The sequence below is a fragment of the Eptesicus fuscus genome, chromosome 19 (assembly GCF_027574615.1).
Source record: "Eptesicus fuscus isolate TK198812 chromosome 19, DD_ASM_mEF_20220401, whole genome shotgun sequence".
Classification (NCBI taxonomy): Eukaryota; Metazoa; Chordata; class Mammalia; order Chiroptera; family Vespertilionidae; genus Eptesicus; species Eptesicus fuscus.
The window spans coordinates 55,192,598-55,199,718 of record NC_072491.1 but is presented as its reverse complement, the minus strand read 5'-3'; the positions used below and the strand labels follow the sequence as shown (position 1 = coordinate 55,199,718).

General features: G+C 51.5%; 1 pseudogene; it reads right to left on the bottom strand.

Moving 5' to 3' along the window:
• Positions 1 to 1,580: 1,580 nt before the first annotated feature.
• LOC114228824 (5S ribosomal RNA) lies at positions 1,581 to 1,699 on the bottom strand (annotated as a pseudogene).
• Positions 1,700 to 7,121: the final 5,422 nt, after the last annotated feature.

Sequence of the window (7,121 nt, the reverse complement as noted above, 5' to 3'; positions counted from 1 at the left end):
GTTGTATAAGTTCCTTATAAGTTTTGGGGGTTAAACCCTTATTGGATGTAATATTAGCAAATATGTTCTCCCATGCAGTGGGCTTTTTTGTTGTTTTGTTGATGGTTTATTTTCCTGTGCAGAAGCTTTTATTTTGATGTAGTCCCATTTGTTTATTTTCTCCTTAGTCTCCATTTCCCTAGGAGCTGTATCAGTAAAGATATTGCTGCGACATATGTCTGATATTTTGCTGCCTATGGATTCTTCTAAGATTTTTATGGTTTCCCATCTTACATTTAAGTCCTTTATCCATTTTGAGTTTATTCTTGTGTATGGTGTAAGTTGGTGATCTAGTTTCATTTTTTTGCATGTATCTGTCCAATTTTCCCAACACTATTTATTGAAGAGACTCTCTTGATTTCATTGTATGCCTCTTGCCTTTGTCAAATATTAGTTGAGCATAATGGCTTGGGTCAATTTCTGGGTTCTCTGTTCTGTTCCATTGGTCTATATGTCTGTTCTTGTGCCAGTACCAGGCAGTTTTGAGAACAGTGGCTTTGTAATGCAGCTTGATATCTGGTATTGTGATCCTTCCAACTTTGTTCTTTTTTTCTCAGGATTGCTGCAGGGTCTTTTTTAATTCCATATAAATTTTTGAAGAGTTTTTTATAGGTCTGTGAAATATGCCATTGGTAACTTAATGAAGATTGTGTTAAATCTATAGATTGCTGTGGGTAGTATGGAGATTTTAATGATGTTGATTCTACCAACCCATGAACACGGTATATTCTTCCACTTGTTTGTATCTTCCTCTATCTCTTTTTTCAACATCCTGTAGTTTTCTGAGTCAGGTCTTTTACCTCCTTAGTTAAGTTTATTCCCAAGTATCTTAGTGTTGTTGTTTTTTTGTTACAATGGTAAATGGAATTGTTTTTTTTAGTGTCTCTTTCTGTGAGTTCATTATTGATGTATAAAAATGCCATAGATTTCTGGGTGTTAATTTTGTATCCTGCTACATTGCCAAATTCATTTGTTAAGTCTAATAGTTTTTTTATGGAATCTTTAGGATTTTCTATATACAATATCAAGTCATCTGTGAATAATGACAGTTTTACTTCTTTTCCAATTTGGATACATTTTATTTCTTCTTCTTGTCTAATTGCTATAGCTATCACTTCCAGTACTATGTGGAACAGAAGTGGTGAGAATGGGCATCCCTGTCTTGTTCCTGTTCTTAGGATCATATTATCTTTTACTGGAGGCCCGGTGCACAAAGTTTTGCACCAATGGAGTCACCCGGCCTGGCCTGCAGGGATTGGGCCTAAACCAGCTCTCTGACATCCCCTGAGGGGTTCCAGATTGTGAGAGGGTGCAGGCCAGGCCAAGGGACCCCACCAGTGTGCTATCGGAGCTGGGGAGGGACCACAGGAGGGCTTCAGGGCATGTCCAGCCCATCTCACCCAGTCCTGATCGGCTGAACCCCAGCAGCAAGCTAACCTACTGGTTGGAGCATCTGCCCCCTGGTGGTCAGTGCACATCATAGCAACTGGTCAAACAGTCGAACAGTTGGACACAGAATATTAGGCTTTTTTTTTTTTTTAAGCCTACAGCACCCGGTATTCCCAGGCGGTCTCCCATCCAAGTACTAACCAGGCCTGACCCAGCTTAGCTTCTGAGATCAGACGAGATCGAGCGCGTTCAGAGTGGTATGGACGTAGACTTAGGCTTTTATTATATAGGATTATATAGGACTAGAGGCCCAGTGCACGAAATTCGTGTTAGGGGTTGTGTGTCCCTCAGCCCAGCCTGTACCCTCTCCAATCTGGGACCCCTTGAGAGATGTCCGACTGCCTGTTTAGGCCCTATCCTGTAGGCTCACCTGCCTGCCTTCCTGATTGCTCCTAACTGCCAGCTTGATCACCCCCTAACCACTACCCTGCCAGCCTGATTGATGCCTAACTGCTCCCCTGCCAACCTGATTGCCCCTAACTGCTTTCTCCTGCAGGCCTGGTCACCACTAACTGCCCTCCCCTGCAGGCCTGGGTCCCCCCAACTGCCCTTCCCTGCAGGCCCAGTCATGCCCAACTTCCCTCCTCTGCCAGCCTGATTGCCCCCAACTGCCCTCCCTTGCAGGCCTGGTCCCTCCCAACTGCCCTCCCCTGCTGGCCATCTTGTGGCGGCCATCTTGTGTCCACATGGGGGCAGCCATCTTTGACCACATGGGGGCAGCCATCTTGTGTGTTGGAGTGATGGTCATTGTGCATATTACTCTTTTATTAGATAGGATAATTGCATTAAATCTGCATCATACATTCACTTCTCTCCTGATTAGTATTCAACTTCTTCTAGGATGCAAAGCTCACTGTACAGAGACTAGTGCATGCTGCTCATTACTTAGCCTCAGTTTCCTTAACTGCACAAGAGGGATGGTAGCTGTTAGTCACTATGGTTTGTATGAAGATGCAGCCTTGGTGAGTGTGAATGGCACCGTGAGTGAAGCTTTACTCACACATGTTTCACCCACAGCAGCACTAATGGCCCTTCAAACAGGAGGGCACAACGATTGTCTCATTTGATGAGAAAGATATTTGACAATTTTCCAAGTTGCCAAACTCATAATTGTGAAGGTCCCACGTCCCGCATGGTTCGGGTTCGGGCTCTGGAAGAGGGGCCGCACGCAAATGAAAGAGACGAGACAAGAAACAATAATTTGGAAATATTGGGGGACCAGGCGGGAGCCCAGCTCAAGAGGAAGGACTCCACTTGGGCACCGGCCTGGCCATCTTTTTATTCAGTTTGGGACACACCTATAGCCCTTAGGCAGGCCATTTCCAGTAACAGGCAGACAGACTATCTTATCAGGAAGGATTTACATGACTATCTGGTGGGAAAGTTGCTTCAGTACCATTGTCTCCACTAAACAGTGGGTGTACAGCCCTGACCTTTGCCAGAGCTCAAAGGTCACCAGCCTTCCGGGTTCCTTGTCCACACCTCTCTGCTAGTGAAGACAATGGGCGGCTTCCTGAAGATAATTACCCAGAGATTTTCAATTTCCATTTATGAATTACCTGGACCCCATTTTCTGCCTTCTTACTCCTGTGGTCTGACTTTGGGGCAAAACTCTGCTTTTATCAGTGGCAACTCAGAGTAAGCCCGGGGGTGTGAGTGAGCCCAGGGGTGTGAGTGAGCCCAGGGTGTACAGAGTGAGCCCGGGGGTGTGAGTGAGCCTGGGGGGTACAGAGTGAGCCCGGGGGTGTGAGTGAGCCCGGGGGGTACAGAGTGAGCCCGGGGGTGTGAGTGAGCCCGGGGGGTACAGAGTGAGCCCGGGGTTGTGAGTGAGCCCAGGGGTGTGAGTGAGCTGAGGGTTGTGAGTGAGCCCAGGGGTGTGAGTGAGCCCAGGGTGTACAGAGTGAGCCCGGGGGTGTGAGTGAGCCCGGGGGGTACAGAGTGAGCCTGGGGGTGTGAGTGAGCCCAGGGGTGTGAGTGAGCCCGGGGGGTACAGAGTGAGCCCGGGGGTGTGAGTGAGCCCGGGGGGTACAGAGTGAGCCCGGGGGTGTGAGTGAACCCGGGGGTTACAGAGTGAGCCCGGGGGTGTGAGTGAGCCCGGGGGTTACAGAGTGAGCCCGGGGGTGTGAGTGAGCCCGGGGGTGTGAGTGAGCCCGGGGGTGTGAGTGAGCGGGGGGCGGGGTACAGAGTGAGCCCGGGGGTGTGAGTGAGCCCGGGGGGTACAGAGTGAGCCCGGGGTTGTGAGTGAGCCCAGGGGTGTGAGTGAACCCGGGGGTTACAGAGTGAGCCCGGGGGTGTGAGTGAGCCCGGGGGTTACAGAGTGAGCCCAGGGGTGTGAGTGAGCCCGGGGGGTACAGAGTGAGCCCGGGGGTGTGAGTGAACCCGGGGGTTACAGAGTGAGCCCGGGGGTGTGAGTGAGCCCCAGGGTGTGAGTGAGTGGGGGGGGGAGCGGGTACAGAGTGAGCCCGGAGGTATGAGTGAGCCGGGGAGTGTGAGTTAGCCCAGGGGTGTGAGTGAGCCCGGGGGTGTGAGTGAGCCCGGGGGTGTGAGTGAGGGGGGGGGGCGGGGGGGTACAGAGTGAGTGGAGGTGTGAGTGAATGTGTGGGGGGCGGTGCAGAGTGAGCCTGGAGGTGTGAGTGAGCCGGGGAGTGTGAGTTAGCCCGGGGGTGTGAGTGAGCCCAGGGGTGTGAGTGAGCCTGGGGGGTGTGAGTGAGCCCGGGGGTGTGAGTGAGCCCAGGGGTGTGAGTGAGCCTGGGGGGTGTGAGTGAGCCCGGGGGTGTGAGTGAGCCCGGGGGTGTAAGTGAGCGAGGGGGGGCGGGGGGGTACAGAGTGAGCCCAGGGTGTGAGTGAGCGGGGAGCGGGGTACAGAGTGAGCCCAGGGGGTGTGAGTGAGCAGGGGGGGGCGCGGGGGGGTACAGAGTGAGCCCGGGGGTGTGAGTGAGGGGGCGGGCGGGTACAGTGAGCCCAGGGGGTGTGAGTGAGCGAGGGGGGGGGGCGGGGGGGGGTACAGAGTGAGCCCGGAGGTGCAGAGAGGAGGAGCGCAGTCAGCCCATGACTGGGTCCACTGAGCATCCACTTAGCCAGCAGAGACCTTTGCAATTATGGATGGATTTAATCTCTCTCTCTCTCTCTCTCTCTCTCTCTCTCTTCTCTCTCTCTCTCTTATCCTCAAAGTACAAAAGAGAATGGAAATATAAGGTTTTCTCTTCTTTCCCATCAAGGGCCTCACATCTCCATGTCCACACACAGCATTGCCAAAGGCCCTGACCTCTCCTTGTGAGCCTGAGCGAAGGCGCTGGGCCATGCATCGGAGGAGCGGAATGGAGTGTGAGGCTCTGGAGAGGGGAGCTCTCTCAGGCTGTTTATGCCAAGGCTCTGCGGACAAGCACCCTCCCCGCAGCTCCTTCCCGGGGCAGCTGCTTTCCACGTCAATGTCTCCAGGCAGCACTGCCCAGCTCTCCCAATTCTCTGTGAAAAGTTCTGGTTCTGCCCTGGCCATGTGGCTCAGTGGATGGAGCGTTGGCCCATGGACTGAAGGGTTCCAAGTTCAATTCCCGTCAAGGGCACAGGCCCGGGTTGCACAGGCCAGTAGGGGATGTGCAGGGGTCAGCTGATCCATGATTCTCTCTCATCATTGATGTTTCTCTCTCTCTCTCTCTCTCTCTCTCTCTCTCTCTCTCTCTCTCTCTCCCTTCTTCTCTGAAATCAATAAAAATATATTAAAAGATAGTTCTGGTTCTCAGCCATTGAAAATCATCTACAAATGTTCACTGTGGTGGGAGAGAGGACCTCGATGGAGGCTTTACTTCTCCGTGCGCAGGTGAGGACGGACGGAAGGAATCACACTGACAGCTGAGGAGAGAAAGGAGGGGGTGGGGCTGAATGACCCTGGAACGCCCCATGTCGCAGCCTGATTCCCACATTACAAGTGACTATCAGGGTCAGAGCAAATTCAAAAACACCGCGGTGAGCCGGCCGCGGGCTCCGTTGGCTGGCATCGTCCTGTGCACTGGAGGGTCACTGCCCATTCCCAGTTGGGGCTGAGGCCTGGGTTTCTGGCTCAGTCTCCATGGGGGCCGTGCAGGAGGCAGCCAATTGATGTTGAGCTCTCACATCGATGTTTCTCTCTTCTCCCTTCCTCTCTAAAAACCAATAGACCACACACACACACACACACACACACACACACACACACGCGCGCGCGCTCGGTGAGGTTCCTATGAGGTAGATGACTGGAAGGTATAATTCCTGTGCACTACCGGCCGCCCCTTTTGTGGGGATGGCCCAGTGTTCATCCTGGAGAAAACGGCCTCTGAGAACAGAGTGGCTCCTCCGCAGGCACTGAGACTGCCACGTGGTCCCCAGCACGGGAGGGCACTGCCGGCAGGAAGCTCCGTGTTGAACACAGCTTTCAAGAACCAGAAGCAGTGAGCTCTCAGGGCCCCCACAACTCCACTTCAGTTTGAGAACTTCCTGGCACACGTACTGGTTTGTTAAGAAAGAACGAGGCTAAAACAACTCTTTCAATAAATGTTTGGGGAAGGGAAGGGGAAGGAGGAGGAAGGAAAGGAAGAGGAGAGAGGACGGCAGTGAGGAGCCCGCGGCCGTGTGACTGCTGATGGGCGGACACAGGCTCCTCAGACGGCAAGTCTGTTTTCCTCAGTTAATGCACAGGAGGCGGAAGAGGGAAGCCAGCTGTGCTCCGAGAACTGATGAAGCAGTAACATCAAAAGGCAAGATTTCTTTAAGTGGAAATTAAGCTGAGCAGAATACACCAGAGAAAGACAAGTGTCACATGATCCCACTCAGATGTGGAATCAAAAAAACAAAATAAACTGATGAACAAAATAGATCCAGAGACAGAGAACATGGAACCAAGTACTGAATCTCAGAGGGACGGAGGTGGGTGGGTGGGCAGAGATCAACCAAAGAACGTGTAAGCATGCATGACCCATGGACACAGACAATAGGGTGGTGAAGGCCTGGGTGAGGGTGGGGGTGAGCTGGAAGGGGCTCATAGGGAGGGAGGGGGGCGTTTGTGATACTTTCAATAATAAGGGTTATTTTAAAAAAGAAAAAAGATATAAAAGATGGTGGAAGGTGTGGATTTCTGAATGGATTGGAAATTAAATTTAATAAAATAACATTAAAACAAAACAAGACTTTTGAAAATACAGATACAATAGTTCAACTTCATAGCACCTGGCAATCCCGAATGCCGGGGGCTGCAGGCCTCCCATTTAAGCTCAAAAAATAAAAATAAAAAGCCCGTAAGCTCAGTCACTGTGACTCTTTTCATGTTCCAGGGACACAAACACAGCCTGGGGACTACCCACACCAGGGCAAAGGTCAGCACATGCAGCCGGAGGGAGCGGACGGCCACCGACCTCACACTTGGCTATTCACTCGCGTCTCTTCCCTGCGGCTGCACCAACGCCTCCCTCTGCCTGTTACCCACGTGCAAGTGAGAAACAACCTATTTTCACTCTTTAAATGTCTGCTACAGAGTCATCAACACGGATCAGAGCGGAAATTAAAAGTATGGCAGACCAATAAGCAGCGTTAAACATAAACATAATAGTGATATATAAAAATACAAAAGAGCACATAGACCATTCTTAAAGTAACATCCGTCT